The sequence below is a fragment of the Hyperoodon ampullatus genome, assembly GCF_949752795.1.
Source record: "Hyperoodon ampullatus genome assembly, chromosome: 12".
Taxonomy (NCBI): domain Eukaryota; kingdom Metazoa; phylum Chordata; class Mammalia; order Artiodactyla; family Ziphiidae; genus Hyperoodon; species Hyperoodon ampullatus.
This window is the reverse complement of record NC_136925.1, coordinates 68362523-68382880: the sequence shown is the minus strand read 5'-3', so window position 1 is coordinate 68382880 and position 20358 is coordinate 68362523. Positions and strand designations below refer to the sequence as shown.

Genomic DNA, 20358 nt, shown 5'->3' with positions numbered 1-20358 from the left:
TAAAGCATTTAGAGAAAATACGTACTGTTAAAACAAGTGCTTAAGTATCATTTAAAAACTACAGCATACTGCTATTGTAAAATCTGATTTATGCCTTCTTTGAAGATGAGTAGTCTTAACAGTAAGAGAAATGCATAAATGGACAACTCCTTCTTTGTTATTGAGCAACTATACTGTGCCAGGCTCTGTTCGTTCGCTGAAGCAGTGAGCCAAACAAAGAATCCTGCCCTCACGGAGCTCATATTCTAGCAGGAGGAGACAGATAATGAGCATAACATATTACACAGTATGTTAGAGGGTGATAAAAATTATGGCAAAAAGAAACAGAACGGGGTAGAAGGGGTGGGCGTGCCCTTTGGTGGTGGGAATGCTGGTTGCAGAATTATGGTTAGTTTCATCTGAAATCAAGCACAGTTATTTCTCTTTATAAAAATCCAGATTTAGAATTTAAAATCTAAAATGTGAAAGGACTTCCCTGGAGGTCCAGTGGTTAAGACCCCTCACTTGCACTGCAGGTGGCAAGGGTTCCTTCCCTGGTCAGGGAACTAAGATCCTACATGCCGTGCGGCGCGGCAAAAAACAAAACAAAACAAAAAGCAAAACTAAAATGTGAGCGTGTCAGCACAACCCTCAAAGGGTATCCACAGCAGGAAGTCCCAGGTATCCGTGCTTCCTGACTGCGGCAGGGGTTGCCTCTGATGAACTGCAGCTTTGCAGAGCCGTGCCGGGATGCTCGGCATCTGCCCAGAAGGGGGCCTCGCTGTTCCACCAGAAGCCCAGCTCCAGGCCCTGGAGGGCAGCTCCTCAGTTGCATTTCTTCAGTGGATTTATTTCCTTGATGCAAAGCATCTGTATTTGTTGGTTCTGCCATTTGAGCGATGTCTCTGACTTGTTTGTTTTGAATTACATTACAGGCTGGAATGTAATTGTGGTAAAGTATTTTTATATTGCCAAGAGTAGCAGTTAATCACAGTTACATGCTTCAGAGGATTTATAATTGCTTGGTTTTGTACATATGTGTTTTTATCTGCATTTGAGAAGTTTTATGGAGAAGAATATGCATGATTTTAAGTCTATAACAATGTTACATGTACCTTCCCTTCAATTTCACCTACTTTAAAAATGATCTTCTCATCACATTTTAGTGCTTTGACTAGGTTATTCCTTTTTGCCATTGGTCATGATTCATTTCTGCTTCTTATGCTTTTCTGCAAGCAGACTTCATTGCTCTTATTGTCTTCGTGGCATTTTCTTGGGGATTATTGGTAGATAAAAACGCTGGGAACTTTTTTCTGGGGAGTACCACCCTTTAAGTCCAGCCAAGCTTCTTATGTCAAGTAGGTTCTTGGTAAACATTTGTTAAATAAAATTATTGATTGAAATTTAGGGAAAAATTAATAATAAGGAGAATATCTGGGATAAAAAGCCAAAGCCAAATAGTACCTGGGTATTTTAACCCAGAGATAGTCACTACTAAAAGGATCAAGAAAATAATAAAACTAAAAAGAGGGAAGGACAGAAAAGACTTACCACTCTACATATGTTCTGTCTTTGCTGTGTTTTGGAGAATGGGTAAGTATTCCAAATTCCTAAGGATGGCTGAAAATTTTAATTTCGGTTATTACTTTTTTGATTCTCTTTCCAGTGATCTACTTACAGAATAGTCTCTCCTAAATTTTTGGTCTTAGGCACAGTTTCCTCCATTGCTTTGGGGAACAATCAGTTTGGATGGAGTACTGAAGACGGGAGGTCAGCACCTCCAGCACTGATACAGGACCATTGCGGGCTCACAGATGTGAAGGCTGTGGGATTTTGACAGCAGTTAAGCAGTGGTGGTGAGGAGTTGAGGATGTATGATGAGGTGATCCTGCTTCCTGAGTGGCACATTCTCTAGCTCCTTAGACGTGGCTTAAAATATTGAAATGCTGCAGTTAGAAAGATTGAATCCAATTGATTGATACTGATGGAGTGTGTCAAAGAGACCAGCTGAGAGGCTTGTTTTGTGTATGACATAATTCTGCAAGCTGTGGGATGCACAGAGGTTTTAGAATCACAGCCTTGTTTGAAGAAATGAGTGGGAAATGATTGCATCTAAATTGCTGGAGTACCCAATGTTTACTGGTCTGTGCACCGGACTCTGCTGAGAATGGGTGGTGTGTAATGCTTTGGCACCTTCAGTCACTGATAAAAGATCATGTTAAAATATCTGTGTTTTCTTGTGACTTGGCACTCTCCCTTACTGTGTTGTATTTGGAATATCATGGAGAGAAAATAGATAGCCAAGAACTCCAACGTAGGCAAGAACTGTTAATTTTTCTTTAAACTCTATTTGGAAATAACTTCAAACTTAGAGAAAAGTTGCAGAAATACCTATATATCCCTTATTCCTTAAACCTATTAACATTTTATACCTTTAGATTTATCATTTGATATCTATTATTCTCTCTCTCTCTAAAAAATATGTATATATAAATATATATATAAAATACATATATATCAATATATGTTTTTCTGAACCATTTAGTGGAAAGTTATATATATCATACATTCTTATATAATTCTCATATAATCATGGTATAGTTATTGACGTCAGTAAATTTAACATTGATACAATACTTTAATATACCATTTGTTTTCCAGTTTTGTCTGTTGACCCCTTCACCTCCTTTAGAGAATTTTCCCCACCCCCCTGCAATATCAGATCCATTCTAAGGTCACATATTGCATTTGATTTTCATGTATCTTTAGCTTCTTTTATTCTAGAACATTTCCACAGCCTTTCTTTGTCTTTTGTGACATTGACATTTTAAAAATAATACAACCCTTCTGCTCCACCTCCTTTCTTTTTATTTTTTTATAATGATGTTTCCTCATGATTAGAGTCAGGTTATGCATTCTAGGTGATGTTATGTTCTTCTCAGAGTGTCGCATCTGGAGGCCCCTAAAGGCCATCTGTCCCTCACTGGTGATGTTAATTTTGGTTACCTGGTGAAAGTGTTATCTGATTTCTTCGCCAAATAATTATTGTTTTTTTCCCCCTCCCTTGCAAAGAATATGCAGTCTGGGGGGAGGAACTGTTACATTTTTTAAAAGAAAATGTATTCAACGTTGATGGAAAGGAGGGGGAAGAAAATTAATGACATATATTTCAAAGCAACTGTTAAATTATTTGATTGCGTTCTTCCTCTTTTATTACGTCTGCCAAAATTTATAAAATTCTTTACAAAATTCTTTTCCTAATAATATTTTAAATAAGGATGTCTTAAAAATCAAAAGGCAGCCTCAGAAATAAGTTCTCTCCTAATCTTTTCCTCAGCAAAACTAATAATTATATCAATTTAATTATATATCTGATAAGATAGAGTTTTGGAAAAATAGGTCTAAGATGTTTCTGGTTTCACAGATGGCCTATAGTGATCTGAGAGGATCTAGGTAGGTAGTCATTTGGCCATAAAATGTGAATTCTCTTGGGTTTCCATAGAGATATCTAGACTTAAAATGTTTTAAGCACTGCTACTTTCAAAATGACTGTCAGTAAAAATAGCAAAAGCCAAGGCTCTTTTTGAAAAAAAATTAAACATTTTTTCTAAAGTAGTGAGAGTCCTGGTTAAAAATCCACGTTGAAGCCAAAGCTTGTCCTTCCTAGTCATTCTGCATCAACTGGCCTTGAATAGCCCTGGGGAGAAGAGCCATCAGGAACTGCTTTCCCTGCCTTTTGGCAAAGGAATGAGACTACATTGACTTCATCTATGAAGACAACTGCCAACTCTTTTCTTACTCCGTGAACTGTTAATTGTGTGTGGTGAGGAAAGGGGTGATGGGTGACATTATTTTTGTGCTCAGACTGGCATGTGTTCTGGCAAAAGTTTGACATCTTTAGTATCTTTGTTTTTTCAAGTTGAGCGAATAAAAACGGGCTCGTGGGATTATTTCTCACCTGATTTGTAAGTGACCACTGGGCTCCATACCATGTGTCCATGACTACTAGGGAGACTTTGTGACGTGGTTGAAGAAGCGTAAACTTGGGGGTCTGGAGCAGGGGCCGGCAAACCCAGCTTGCCGGCTGTTTGGGAGCAACTCACAGGTTGAAAATGGTTTTACATTTTTAAAGGGTTGAAAAAAAATCCAGAGGAGATTTTAGTGACCCGTGAACATGTGAAGTTCAAATGCCAGTGTCCATAAATTAAGTTGTGTTGGAACATAGCCATGCCCATTTGTTTCTGTATCGTCTGGGGCTGCTTCTGTGCTATAGTGGCAGAGTCGAGTAGCAGTGACAGAGACCTGTGGTTCCCACAGCCTAAAATGTCCAGTGTCTGGCCCTTTAAGAAAATGTCTGCTGCCCCCTGGTCTAGAGAATATGAAATGTTGAGGTTGGATTTCTAAGGTGCTTATTCAAGTTCTGTGACTTTGGAACTGAGTCATGTGGTTCATTGCGCGGCTGTGGTGAATTGCTTCGGTACCGTGATTCTTTTTTCAAGTCGGTTTATGAATATGAAAGAGAGATCCAGGACACTAAAATATTTACCCTGGCTTAGAATATTTTGTTTCCTTACATACACTTTAAGGGAGTGGTAAGGAGAAAAGATAATTTATCATTTTATTTGGGTTTAGACTAAAACCCATTTTATTCATGATCATCATATAAAAAACGTTATCAGGTATTTATCACTTTTACTATAATGTCAGAAATCTATTGGACCCTTTTAAAAAGCAGGACTTAAACAGAAACTACCTCTGTACCATCCCCATCACTGTTCCTTTGCCAGTTTTCCTGGGGAATGGGCTTGGTAACCCTTATGGTGCTAGAAAAGACAAAAAATAAACATTTATTAGGTATTGTGTGTGTGTGTGTGTGTGTGTGTGTGTGTGTGTGTGTTTTATCCCAGCACTGAGTTCAGGACAAAGCCTTATGCATAATAGACAGATACTATGCCTTAATTCTAAATTGCATAGTAAAGAAGTCTTTGAGGCAGACTTGATGGAGAAGGAGGGACACTAGCTGTGCCCTGAAAGGCAGGTAGGATTTGGGAAGGCAGGTGAGAGGGTGAGAGCTGCATATGTGATATTAGAGTAGGGGAAAGGCAGTGATGTGAAGATCCAGGCCAGGGATGCTTGGGCCAGGTTACAAAGATCCCCTACTTCTTTCCGAGAGGGAGTCTTTTTTTTTTTTTTTTTTTTGGCGGTACGCGGACCTCTCACTGCTGTGGCCTCTCCCATTGCGGAGCATAGCCTCCGGCCACGCAGGCTCAGCAGCCATGGCTCATGGGCCCAGCCGCTCCGCGGCATGTGGGATCCTCCCGGACCGGGGCACGAACCCGTGTCCCCTGCATCGGCAGGCGGACTCTCAACCACTGCGCCACCAGGGAAGCCCGAGAAGGAGTCATTTTTCATTCTCTTTCTGATGTTAGTGATTTCATACTCGTCCTGGAGTATGAGTGGTTTGGGGTAGGGGATTGCCAGGGGGCAAAGGTTCTGATCCTACTGTCGCTGAGGAATCACACATCACTAGGCAAGATTTGAGTTGTGGGCACGGAATGTGTCAGTAATAGATGCTAACATTTACATGGAATGTGTGCCAGTCTCTATTCATATGTTACGTCAGTAATCCTCACATCAACCCTAAGAATCAGTACTGTTATCATCTCCGTTTTACATCACGGAAACTGAGGCACAGGGAGGTTAAGTAACCTGTCCAGGGTCGCAGAGCAGTAAGTGACTGTATCAGAATAGGCTTGTTTATGCCACAGGAACAGCCCTCACATTTTAGTGGCTTTTACAACAAAGCTTTGATTGTCTCGTGCTTTACTTCTTGTCCATCTCAGGTCAGGCCAAGGGCTTAGGCCACCATCTGGGACATCATCAGTCACGGTGGCAGAGAGATGAGCAAATGGCGAGCAGGGCTCTTGCTTTGCAGCAGGGCTTCCCACTCGAATGTGCGTGTGCATGGCCTGAGGAGCTTGTGAGGCACACATCGCGAATCAGGAGGTCTGGGGTGGGCCTGAGATTCTGCATTTCTAGCAGGCTTCCAGGTGAGTCCTATACTGCTGGACCATGGGCCACTCGAGTTAGGAGGGCTTACTGACTTTTGCCCAGAAGTGAATCATCACTTCTCACATAGGAATTAAAGTAAGTCACACAGACATGCCCAACTTCAAGGCGGCAGGAAATGTAAGCCACCATCTACCTCAGGAGGAGGAGAATGGGAGTATTTGTGAACAGCCCTAATGAAGAGCAAAAAAATGTGAAGTTAGGATTTGAATTCAGTCAGGCTGTCTCCAGAGTGTGTGCTTTTTTTTTTTTTCAAGGTTTTGTTTTTCACATTTATTTTCCTAGATTTTATTTTATTTTTTAACCATTTAAAAAAATTGAATTGTAGTTAATTTACAATGTTGTGTTACCTTCAGGTATACAGCAAAGTGATTCAGATATATCTATATATATCTATATCTATTCTTTTTCAGATTATTCTCTGTTATAGGTTATTACAGGATATTGAATATAGTTTCCTGTGCTCTACAGTGGGTCCTTGTTGTTTATCTATTTTATATACAGAAGTACATGCTCTTAATCATCACTCTGTACAATCATAGGTGTGGGTCTATTCGCTATGGAGAAAGGGCAGCACGGTGGTAGACAGCCAGTCAGGGTAGCCCTTGAGACTGATAGGTTGCTGTCAACTTGTGTGACAGGTGTCCGGTGTCCCAGGCAGCTTCGTGTCAAAGGCAGCAGTTCTCAATGTGGTGTCGCAACTCTGTGAAATGTTTCAATCCATTTTTTTTCTTAATAATGTGCTGACATCTCTGAATTATTTTTGTTCGGAGCATACCTTAGAGTGGAGCCTTTCCCGATTATACTCTCTCTCATCTAATATTGTGCCATGCTTTCTTGTTTTGGAGAAAGGGTGGGGTTAAAGCCAGTATTCAGGGAATTGTGCATGATCCTGGGAACACACACACCCACGGGTGTGTGTCCACACACCATTCATCATGGGTGTTTGCTGCAAAGTGCTGGAGTTGCTGGTCTGGAGGAGTCCTAGGCTTGTGGTCAGCACAGCAAACTCAATTCCCAGCTGGTGGTGACTGAGAAGCAGCTTCTCTGAGCCTGAAGCCTATACCCATTCCTAAAAACTTCTGAGATGGTCCTTGACAATTGGCAATTGTGGGAATGAATGGTGGATACCAGGCCCACGTTAGAGTCTTTCTTTTTATTTATTTATTTATTTTTTTTTTGCGGTACGCGGGCCTCTCACTGCTGTGGCCTCTCCCGTTGCGGAGCACAGGCTCCGGCGCGCAGGCTCAGCGGCCATGGCTCACGGGACCAGCCGCTCCGTGGCATGTGGGATCTTCCCGGCCCAGGGCACAAACCCGCGTCCCCAACCACTGCACCACCAGGGAAGCCCATGTTAGAGTCTTTAAATGGAGAAGAGAGACCTGAGTTCCTTACAGCACAGAGCCGAGTGAACGTCACACCTCCTTTGACCTTCCAGAAAGGTCACAGAAAGCCCAGCTCTTATTTCCACCCCAGGGCACTTTGCAGTCTGTTCCCAGGCTGAAGTGTAGATAAACTATTCAGAAACATTGGTTTCAGCAAGGCCCTGTCTGCCTTATGGAAAACCTGACTTGCAGATGATACTTGGAATGATCCGCCGTTAAAAATAATCCTCCCAAAAAGGAGACAGAGGTACATTTCAGTTTTACACAATAATTAGAGATAAGATTTCAGAATTAGCCCATTACACTAGTTGATTCAGTCAGCAATTTAGCTAAGCATGAGGGAGAAAATGGGCCTTGACCGCTTTTCTCTTGGAAAATCAAGTTAGCCATGTTGAAAAATGCTTTCACCCCTGTCCACCTTATCTGTCATTAATCATGGGACGAACTGGAGAAACCAGAGTTTCTCCAGAGACACTTCTGTCACGTAATGCACGTAGTTCAATTAAAATATGCAGATTAATGCAAAGTTAATAATTAAGGACACATAAGAAACAAAGTCTTGCTATTTTTATTAATTACTTAGACTGAAACCTACAGTATGACTGTTTAAAATTAGTGGAACAGAATTCTATGGCTCGATCATTCCAATCCGAGTCCTAGAAGGTACTACTAATGACCTTTCTTGGCTGTTAGTGCCCTTTGGAAAAAGACCTATTCCTCCACCAGTAATCCTGACTTCACAGGAAAGTACTTTCAACTCTTAATCTAGTCTGAACTGGCATTGCTAGAAAGCCATTTCTTTCAATGACATTTCTATATTGGAGGCCTAAGTAACTTAAGGATGTCAGCTTGATTTTTGTATCAACAGCGTCACCATCCTGATTCAAATGCTAAACAATTTCAGGAAGCATGAAATTTCTTCCTGACCTGAGAGGAAACCCATTTTCTTAGTGATGAGCTCTGCTGACACAACGGTCCGGGGAACCCAGCGTGCCTGGCACCTTTATTGGTGGGTTTCCTCCTCAGGTAAGCCCGAGACAACACACGGTGTTTTTTTTTTTTTTATCCTAAGCCCATTTTAGCAACTTCATCAACCTCAAGCATTACTTTACTCTTCCCTTCAAAGTCTTGGAGGCTCCATGAAATCTTTTCCAATGACTCCAGCCCATAATGACCATTTTCTTCTAATTCGTACTTAGTGTCACATAGTTTAATACTCAATTGGTGTCTAAGTACAGTAATTAGATTGTAATCTCCTTAAAAGCAAGGATTTAGCCCGATGCTAGGCCCAGGGGCGGTTTCGGTCAATGCTTTCAGAGTGATGGATTTGCAGTTCTGGATGGTTTCCAGGCAGCAGGACAAATGTGCGTATTAGCATTGCCGAGAGAACGCCATGTCGAGAGAACGCCGTGTTGAGAGAACGCCGTGTCGGCTGGCTGAGCGTGCCCTCTATCTCTGGGCGCTTTGGCAGATCACTGCCAGGCAGCTGGGCAGCCCAGGTAGCGTGACTTAGACCCCTGGCGATTTCCTCCAGCTCTTCTCTTCTCATTCGGACTGGGGCTCAAAGTTTCCCATTTCCAGGTTTGAGAAGTCAGGAGGACAAAGCAGGAGAGGGGCAGAGAGGTAAACATTTTAGATCTGCTTTGCTAGTACCTAACCTTCCTGTGGAGGCATCACAAATAAAACGAGGACGCATTGCACATTTCAGAGCGAGGAAAATGTTGTGCAGAGATTGATTTATATAACTTTTTTTTTTTTGCTAGATTAGTCCAGAAGCTGGATTAATATTTTAATCATATTCTCTTGAGAGGAAAAGGCAGCTGGTGAAATTGTTGGAGGTGACACGCCAATCTACATAGAAACCAAGTGTGGCTTGGAGACCACCATGGAAATAATAACTTCAGTCATTAAGTGGATAATGAAAGGAAGAAAGAAACCAGATAAGTTTTCCGGTTCAAGAAGTTATTTTTATTATAAACTAACCTTAGGGAGACCATAAGCTTCATTATTATTTTAACATTTAAATTCAAATACTGATGGATTTATCTTTTCATTGCTGATTACTCTTGGCAACAGCAGAGTTAGCAATGAGGGCTATAGAACATCTTTCATCTTTTTATTTTTAAGTTGCCATTTTAATTGTGTATATAAGCTCAGTTGTGCAGGCAAAGCACGGCAAGGAGCACACGGTGTCACAATTTGTGTCGGGTTTGTTTTTTTTTTAATTTTAGAATTTTATTTATATTTTTATACAGCAGGTTCTTAGTAGTTATCCACACAATTCATGTCTTGATACACAATTTCTCTCTCCCCATGAACTTGGCTTTCCAAGGCTGGAATTCTAGCAGTTGGTACAAAGTCACTGGCATCCTGAAATCTAAAGGAAGAGGCCTTTTTCTCTCTCTCTTGCTCTCTTTTTTTTGTTTGTTTCCTTGCAGACCTGGATAATGCCAAATCTTCACAATGGTCTACATGTAGCTGGCAATAGCAATAAGCGTCTGGAATATGCTCTGGGAAATGCAATCTTGCTTGGTAACTGCCCTCAGATGGAAATTGATGTTTAGGTTATTACTGGGAATTTGTTTGTGCTTTTGAATTTTGTGGGATTAAGGCTGGTGCTGTGATATTCTCATTTGTTCTTTCGACCCTTAGGTATTTCAGAAAAGAGGGAAATGAGAGTCTTAGGGTTGAAATGATCAAACTTTGGAGGTGCTAAGGCTCTATTCCAATTATACTGGCAGATGGCCCAGCGTGCAGATTCCACCCAAAGGCCCAAGTGCCATCTCTTCTGCCTGGAACTGAGTTAGTAGAAGGAAATAGGGTAGGGCAGAATTCTGGACTGAAATTTCTCTGTGGCAGTAACAGATTGAACTGATACTAGGAGAAAGTTTGTATTGTTAACTTTTACAAGGTGGCAGTCGATTTCAGGAATTTCACAGTGCTGGAGTATTATTTGGGCTATATTTTCATCTGGTGCTTATTGTTCACCCTGCTTGGTTGGATAGCATAGCTGAGCAGGATCCAAGATGAGAAGGAGAATGGGGGTGACGGTGGCATTGGAGCTAATGTAATTAATGTCCTGACCTGTTCAGCAGCTTTTGGGGCTACAATAGAAAAGCATTCATAAAAACCGTGAAGGAATGAAGTAGCAACTCCTTGACTCCTGGATGATATGGAGGAAGAGAATTTAGGAGAGGATATGGAAGAAGTGCCTCCATGAAGGAGAGGGTAAGACTTTCTTTGGCGGACAGCAACTCTCAGAGTAGACTATGGCTCCCATCGTTAATTTCACTGGATTAGTAAGAGAAACAGCCAAAGAAGGAAGAATGTTGGTGTCTAAAAGAGAGCAAGTCACTTGTCTATTCACACTACTGGTTGGTTAGGTGAAGAGCATTGATTTGTCTTTGGGCCAATGGGCAGAACTGCAGTGCAAAGTTAGAAGTCACTTTGGACTCTTTTTTTTTTTTTTTTTTTTTTGCGGTAAGCGGGCCTCTCACCATTGTGTTCTCTCCCGTTGCGGAGCACAGGCTCCGGACGCGCAGGCTCAGCGGCCATGACTCACGGGCCCAGCCGCTCCGCGGCATGTGGGATCTTCCCGGACCGGGGCACGAACCCGCGTCCCCTGCATCGGCAGGCGGACTCTCAACCACTGCGCCACCAGGGAAGCCCCCTCTTTCTCAGAACTCTTATGAGAACTAGGTGAGATAGCTTGGGAGCTGCTGAGAAACATCACTCTTGGCATTCATCCAGGCCTTGTATCTTCTTCTCTTTCATGAGTGTGGCTTTTCCTCACCTTGGAGTATAAAATCTGAGATTCAGTTTTTGTTCTGTGCTTAGGATGGATATAGGTAATTCAATACTAATGGGCTGTTTTGTATCCAGGCCAATTAGGCTCACCTGGTTAGATAGCGGCGTTCTCTAGCATAGTTAGAAATGGAGCTGACCGAACACAGACTCATCTGTTAGAATAACTAGTAATTGCTGATATTTACTGACTTTATTGTGTGCCAGGCATGGCTGTAAAAGGGTTTGCAGCTATTATGTGATCCTTGCAGCAATCTGCAGTGGTTACTGTTCTTTTTCCCACTTAAGGAGTGAGTTTAATGTGCTCAAGATGGCAGAGCTAGTAAGGGGCAGAACCAGAATTTAAACTCTAGAGCCACATTTCTTCACCATTATACTGAACTATTTCAAGAAGAGTACCCAAATAGGAAAAGAACCAAAAGGATGAGGTTTGTTCTTCCCTGCCCAGCCCTCCGCTGGAGCAAAACTCCGTAACTCGGGTTTATTCATGAGGCTAGCCTTTGGCTTCCCTCAGTAGGTCATGAATTTGAATGTCTGTCTCTACTCTGTGTGTGGTGTTTTGGTTTTGTTTTGTTTTGTATTTTTGAATCTTCTTTGTTTTGTATTTTTGAATCTTTACAAGGTAAATCTTATAGAAGGAAAAGAACTGTTTTACTTATAAGAACAGATCCCAGGATACTCACAAGCTGAAAAAATACAGCTGGACCATCTGCCTGGTTCTTTGCAAAAACTAGAAGTAAAATTGCATGATTTTGTGAAAACTTTTCAACGAGACAGGTCTTGTTCAGGATCTGCAGATGAATTGCCAATGCCTTTGCATATTCTGTAATCCTTTCTCCAAAATAACAGTACCTATGATCACTTTTATTGTTATAAGTATCATTCGGTTCTGTACTAAGTGATTTACATGTATCTTCTCACACTGACATGTATGTGATAGGGACTACCATCATGTATCAGTTATCTATCGTCACAGCAATGTTATGTAACAAAACCTCAGTGGCATGCAAAAATAACTATTTATTGCTTATACATGTGGGGTGATTGGCTACAGAGATCTGCCAGTCTTGGCTGGATTGGCTCATGACATGGAGGATTTGGCTCACTGAAGGCTGATCTAGCCTGGCCTTGGCTGGGGTAAATGGGGCAATGCAGCTCCTCCATTTGTATCTCCTCCTCCAATGGCCTGGGCTGGGCATGTCCTGTTGTGACTGGAGGGCTGCAAGCTCTGAACAAGCCTAATTGCATAAGTCCATTTCAACTTTCTTCGTGCAACGTGTCTGTTAATATCTCAGACATGTTGGTTAAAGCAAGTCACATAGTTAAATGTAAGGATGTTAAATAAGTCATTCCATCCCTGTGGAGAGCATTGGAAAACGGCAGGGCAAAAGGTATAGATATAAGAAATGATGAACAATTGGGCCCATTTTTGCAATCTAGGACATGTTTGCTTTTTCAGGTGGAGAACATGAGGCTTAGACAGTAAGTGTCTTGCCTAGGGTCACATAGATATATGAAGTGACAGAGCTTGAATTTGAACCTGGGTTTGTCTTTTCTCAAAGCGGGAGCTCTTAATGATGTACTATAAATGCAAGCTTTAGAAACTAGGTATGCCTCCAACTCCTTTCCAGATATAAGCCATCATTTAACTCCCTCATTATGCCTTTTAACCAATGAAGACAAAATGCAGCTGTTGACATTATATCATGAAAATGCGGTGAGGAGTAATTAATGGTAGTAAATTCTCTGAAAAAGTGCTAGGTATTATGATCAAAGAAACACACAGACTTTTAAATCACTGCCTGACCTCATTTTACATTGTGTAGTCTTTCAGATCTCTCTTACCTGCCATAGTTTAGAAATGTACTGAGTATAACATTTCTTAAAATTCTCACTCCTCTCTGCGTCAGATCATCCTAGCAATGCCCCAGTCATGAGAGTTATACCCTATACAAATTGCTTTTACAAAAATGACAGTAATATCTTTAAGATTGTCCAGAAAGTTGTATGTTTTAACAGTTGATAAATGTGGACTCTTAGCTGATAGAAAATTTAGTCTTTATATCAACTGCCCTTTTTTAAAAGAAATAAATTTATTTATTTATTTTTGGCTGCATTGGGTCTTTGTTGCTGCACGTGGGCTTTTCTCTAGCTGTGGCGAGCGGGGGAAACTCTTTGTTGTGGTGCATGGGCTTCTCATTGCGGTGGCTTCTCTTGTTGTGGAGCACGGGCTCTAGGCACGTGAGCTTCAGTAGTTGTGGCGCTCAGGCTCAGTAGTTGTGGGCTGTAGAGTGCAGGTTCAGTAGTTGTGGCGCACGGGCTTAGTTGCTCTGCAGCATGTGGAATCTTCGCGGACCAGGGCTCGAACCCGTGTCCCCTGCATTGGCAGGCGGATTCTTAACCACTGCGCCACCAGGGAAGTCCTCAACCACCCTTTCAACAGATGTGTCCTAGCCTAGTCTTGCTTTGTAACTTGCAGCTACTGTTGTTATTCATCTTATTAAGTCAATTTCATGGCACATGTTTTGAAGAAAGTTGAAAAATTTTATATACTTCTGTTGACCCTAAAAGCAAAACAGCAGAACGGTATATTCAAGCATGCGGCTTGAATGCAACAATGCATTCCTAAAAAAGTAATTTCATGATGTACCCTTTGGCTCTTGGTCTCTGGTCTTTCCTGGGCCATTGACAATATAACAAAGACAACTTCCTGCTTCTCAGAAAAAGGAATTTTTTATAGAGCTGTGAGGACCACTGAGGGTCCATCAGGGTCTTTGTGAATGTCCTGTGGATCAGTAAGGTCTTGGGGATCACCTTGGAAATTCTGATTTAGGAAGGGAGAATTTAAAGAAAAGGGAAAATTTGGAGAGAGGTGATACTGTGAAGATGAAGGGACATTGGTTATGGAATGAGGGGAAAAAACAAGGCTGATAAGTTTCAGTCAACATACAAATGATTGGGGGAGATTGAGAAATTCGATTCAGATTCTTTGTGAACATAAAAATTTGGGGAACTTGAGTATGGGCTGTATCTCTTCATTCTAGCACTTACCACATATATGGCACTCCCCTGCTCTCCCACAAGACCATAAACTCACTTAGGGCAGGGACTGTCACTATGTCTTGAGTGGTGTAATCACAGGATAGACCAATGCATTGCACTTAGCATGCACTACATAAATATTTGTTAATCAAATGTCCCAGAACCAGCTAATACTTCTGTTGTTTTCCTCTAGCAAGAACTCAAAAACTGCCTTTATCTTGTGTAACAAAAGAATAACCCATGAGTTGGATGTAACGTGGGAATTAAATAAAACGTAATACCACAATTTATTTAATTGTGTCTGAAGGAAATGTTTCTCCTTGTGGTAGAGAGAAGGAAGGAACATCACTGTAAGGGGACCTGTCTTCTCCTTGTTGCTCTGGCTTTGATCTTGGTCACATGATCCATCAGAAGCTTTCCCATTTATATTTGAAAGTTTTTCAGAATTATAAGTGCCAAATTGATACTAGGTACTATCATTATATAAGACACAAGTTAAACTGGAAAGAAGAACTCCAGATACAGGAGCCATGTCTTTTTGTCTTTTTCATCTTGCACATGACTCCAGTGTCTAACTTGTTGCATGGTCAATAGCTGACACTTGGGATGTGTTTATGGAATTAACGAATGATCCTAAACTGCAACATAGAATCATAAAGATGATCTCAAATAGTTATTCTTGTCTCTTTGTTTATAAATTGAGATTTTCACATATGATTATTCATGCAGTTGAATTGTTAAAAACTTATGTAAGATATATAAAGTTGTAAGGCAGAATTTCTGCCCTCAAGAAACTTCCTGTCTCATTGGCACACAAGACTTAATTAGCTCCTCTTCCCTCAAATTAAACAGTAATAAAAGGCAATGGGCGGGGCTTCCCAGGTGGCGCAGTGGTTGAGAGTCCGCCTGCCGATGCAGGGGACACGGGTTCATGCCCCGGTCCGGGAAGATCCCACATGCCGCGGAGCAGCTGGGCCCATGAGCCATGGCCGCTGAGCCTGTGCGTCCAGAGCCTGTGCTCCACAATGGGAGAGGCCACAACAGTGAGAGGCCCACATACCGCAAAAAAAAAAAAAAAAAAAAAAAGGCAATGGGAAAATCCTAGTTAAGTATATTTGGATGTAGGGAGAAACATTTACTCTTGTCAACTTAAGAGAAAAAAAGCATGGCTCGTAGAAATGAAGGAAATGTGGAAGAGCCACAACCAGGAAGATCAGATCCTACACCTCCCAGGATCTAGGGGGTGGGGCTAGGACAGAGGCTCAGCAGGACCCTGCAGCCGGGATGGTTTTGTTCTATCCACTTTCCCCTTCGGTCACTCCATTCAGAATTCATGTTCCTGGGAGAGAGAATCCCGTTGGCATGATTAAGGATAAATGCTCACTCCTTGGCCAAGAAAGAGCCGCTGGGCAAGAATGCATAAAGTGGGAACCGTGTAGTTTCCCCAGGCATAATTTGGGTGCATCTCTGAGATGCAGTGCATCCTACTGGCAGTATTACAAGAGTTCAGAGAAGGGGGATTCTGGTGAGACTTCACAGATGAAAAGGGGTTCAAGCTGGACCTTTAAGGATGGGTGAGAATGACACAAATGAAGAGGAGGGAAGATTTCAGGTGGGGCCGCAAGAGGGGCAAAGGTTCAGAGTTAAGATTGAGCCTGCGTGTTCACCAAAGTTAGACATGGCAGAGACAGAGAAAACAGAAGTTAGTAAAAAGTCCTTGGATTTGTCTCAGTCGAGAAGTGAGGACAGATACCAGGTTTAAAGGATAAATCAATGATTTGGGCAGGGAAACATAAGTGTAGAGCTATCTGAATAGAAGATATTCCAGGAAAGTATAAGGGAAGCCTATGTTTTTTGTTTTGTTTTGTTTTGTTTTTTTGCGGTACATGGGCCTCTCACTGCTGTGGCCTCTCCCGTTGCGGAGCACAGGCTCCGGATGCTCAGGCTCAGCGGCCATGGCTCACGGGCCCAGCCGCTCCGTGGCATGTGGGATCCTCCCGGACCGGGGCACGAACCCGTGCCCCCTGCATCGGCAGGTGGACTCTCAACCACTGCGCCACCAGGGAAGCCCAAGCCTATGTATTTTTGAAAGAAAATCAGAAAAATAAATGATACACTGGGAGGAGCTTCTGGGTATGAGATTGAGAATCCAAGTGAAGGGGTGAGTCATGAAGAAGGAGGGAGTCACCACTTGTCCAGAGGCTGGAGGATAGGCAGGGGCTGGATGAGGGTGGAGCTATCAGCACAACAATTTAGATGACACTTGTTCTAAACAGACCAGATCTTAGCCACACAAGGTAGAGGTCACTACTGAGTCAAGGGGAGCAGTGCTGGATGAGGATTCAAAGATGAAGATGCTTTGGAGTATCCAATATGGTTAGGGTTCTCAGGAATCAAAAAGGGGTCAGTGAAAGATCACAGACAATATCTCTGCCTCCGTTAAGCTTACCATGAATTTGAGTTGCATTTCCAAATGACTGGATAGAAACTATTTTGGGTTAATATTCAAAAGCTAGGGTTTCCAAAACTTTGGAGTCGATTTTAAAGATAAGAAAATTTATTCAGGAATGTAGCCTTTTTTCCTAAACTTAAAGGATTATTGGAAATATTTGGAAGACAGCAGATTGACATAGTTTGTTTGTGATGGTTTCCTTTGTTTATATAGGGAATAGTTGCCACAGAAGTCTCTTGGTCTCATATCTTTTTCATAAAATAAATGTATCATTAGAAACACCAGACATTTTAGTGTTTGACTTAGCACTGAAATAGCACCAAATAGAATCTGTTTAGCCATTTTCAGCCTTCTTCTGTGCTTGCCCATTATTTATGCTGGAGTTATCTCAAAAAATGGATTAAAGGAGAAAGCATGAACCTACAAGCAATCCTTAACCTCAAATATTTGATCTATGTCATCACATTTAAGTCGTTCAGAATCTGCTTAGAAAAGACAGCTAGGGAGTTTGGCTTCTCTTCACCCGTTTGAAAGAGTCAACATTAAGACTTATTAGTGAGCCAGATTCTCCTCATGCCCAAGTCACCCTGTGGTGGCCCATTCCCCAGCTGCTTAAGGCAATGCACAAATAATTGCTTTATGTCATAGATCTGGTTTTACAGAATTAAAAGTAAACCAAAATCTATCTGCTCCCAAAGAAGTCTATGAATCATGTTTTGATAAAAAATAATCACCTTTTATTTAACCATTTTTCAGTTTAAAAATGTATCTACCTGGTCTTAAAGGGGCCCTTTAGTATACTGTGTATAATTCTTCACAAGGCATAACCTAGTCATTAATATGGCTAATCCTAACAACCACAGTCACAACCACTGGGACTCCTATTGATTGAGTTTGAACTAAGTTCCTTGCAAATATTGTCTATTGAATATAGATAATCATAATGTAGATTAGACTATAGATAATCATAATCATATGAAGTAGGTATTATTATGATGACCCATTTATGTAAATGTATAATGAGGACAATAAGTCTTAGGAAGACTAGGTAACTAGCCTGGTATCACACAATTAGTAACTAACAAGGCCAGACTTGAGCATACATCTGGATGGTTCCAAAGCCTACCCTTTCACCATGCATTATAGTTTCTTTACTTAATAAATGCCTCTGTATGTGACATTATGCTAAGTTCTTGACCAGAAACCGGTACCCTTACTTGTTTGTCTTTAATATTTTTTAATTAAAAAATTTTAAACTTTTCCTTTTAAGTTAATTTTAAACTTAGAAAAGTTGTACAAGCGGTACAAAAATCCCTGTATATCCAGATTCCTCAAAAGTTAGTCTTAGGGCTTCCCTGGTGGCACAGTGGTTGAGAGTCCACCTGCCGATGCAGGGGACGCGGGTTCGTGCCCCAGTCCGGGAAGATCCCACATGCTGCGGAGCGGCTGGGCCCGTGAGCCATGGCCGCTGAGCCTGCGCATCCGGAGCCTGTGCTCTGCAACGGGAGAGGCCACAACAGTGAGAGGCCCGCGTACCGCAAAAAAAAAAAAAAAAAAAAAGTTAATCTTAAAAAAAAAAGTTAATCTTACATAATAGAGTACAATGATCAAAATCAGGAAATTAACATTAATACCATTCTATTATATTATCTACAGAACTCATTCACATTTCACCAGTTTTCCCACTACTGTCCAGGACCTAAACCAGGATGACATATTGCATTTAGTTGTCATGTCTCCTTGATTTCCTTCAGGGCCAGCCCTATGCTCACATGACCCTGGGAGTGAGTGCTTCTGCAGATTTTGCACCCTAGGGGCTTTGCTTGCTTCATTCTAGTCCCTTTAGTCTAGAACAGCTCTTCAGTCTTTCTTTGCCTTTCACACCCTTAACCCTTTAAAAAAGTACTCACTAGTTATTTCTGCAGAATGTTCCTTGCTTTGTGTTTGTCTACTGTTTCTTCATGAATAAATTTGCCTTGTGGGTTAACTACTATAGAAGTTATGTTGTGTCCTTCTTGGTGCATCGTACCAAGTGGCATGTGATGTTGATTTGTCACGTCACTTGTGATACTACCTTTGATCATTTGGTTAAGGTATCTGCTAGATTTCCCTACTATAAACTATTTTTTCTTTGCCATTAATAAGTATTTTTCAGGGGAGCTACTTTGAGACTATGTAAATATCCTGTTTCTCATAATACTTTTGCCACTAATTTTATCATTTATTGATCACTCTTGTCTAAAACAGTGATTATTATAGTGTTTGAAAATGGTGACATTCTTTTTCCGTCATTACTTCATCTATTAATTGGAATTTTATTGTAAGGAAGAGCTTTTCTTCTTCCCTGTTTATTCAATTATTTATTTATATTAGAATGGACTGATGGATTCTAATTATGTTCTGTGGTTTACAGTCTATTACTATCATTATTTATTTTGCTTGTTCAAATTTGGCCAAAAACCCCCCTTCGAGTTGGCTCCTGGATCCTTTTGATATGTTCCCATCATTTTGTTTTAAGCACTTACTTTCTGGCATCACAGGTTTTCCCAGGCCCATCTTGTACTTTCACTGCCTAGCCATGACATGAGCCATTTCTCCAAGGAGCGCTGGTTCATTCTGTTGGAGCATGGTATTCAGAAACCAAGATCTGGGCATTAGGTGTACTTACCGCTGCTGGAGTATCATTGCTTCTAGCTTCTCTCAGAGGAGAGAGCTAGAAACATATGTGCATATACACATGTTTATATCTATTTGTGTATCTATCTTTCTTTATATATAATGAAAACCATTATTTCATAGTGATACCTCCAATTCCAATCGAATACCACAAGGTTTATCCTGAATGCTCTTTATTTTTAACCCCATTCTCTGACAATGATAAAACAGTCTGTCATTAGCCACAATATTTTAATTTATGTACTTAATACTAGAATTCACAGAAAGTAATTTCCCATACCCCTGTATGTACATTTGTGCATAGTTCATTTTATCTTTAGTTTTAGTGCACATAGTAAAAATACTGTTTTTCAAAGCAACTGAGGTTTGTTCCTTTTTCTCCTTTGCTTTCTGTATGGTTGTGTTATTCATTGGTTATTTTACAGTTAGGTTTATTTCTTTGTTTGCCTTCTCTACCAGTTACCAATTTATTGCCCTTCATCTCCAGATTCACCCTTCATTACTTACTCTGCAATAATGGAGGTGGATCCTTTAAGTATTTCTTTTCTGCAATAAGCACAATGTTATAATTTGCCAGTGAAGGGCGCTACAGGGACATTGTAGAGAAAGGGATTTCTCTTCCTGGTTCCAGTGTGCTGCTGTTTTGTTATCTTCTCACTCCTATCACATGGCTACCAGCAGTGTGTGGAAAAATCCAGTGCTGCTTGTCCAGACCACAGTGTCCCTTGGTGAGCTCACTGCCTTGACCCTGGTCCAGTAACCACCTCACTGTGTCCCTCCCAGCATGGACATCACACACTCTGGGCCTCGTGCTGCTCTGATGATGAATGGGCTTCCAGTGTCCTAACTCCTTCTGTGTGCCAGTCTGCTAGTCTTGGCCACTTGGACCCCAGAGGAGTGCTTTTGGTTTGCTGGCCAGCTGCATTTCCTTCCTGAAAGCTTTGGCTTGCC

The 20358-nt window shown here is 41.4% G+C and overlaps 1 protein-coding gene across 1 annotated transcript in view; it reads left to right on the top strand.

The window, feature by feature from the left end:
* ADAT2 (adenosine deaminase tRNA specific 2) overlaps nt 1-20358 on the top strand; it is a gene marked incomplete at its 5' end in the record, with an annotated part of 61477 nt that overhangs the window by 21753 nt on the left and 19366 nt on the right. The gene's annotated exons all lie outside the window — the stretch shown is intronic.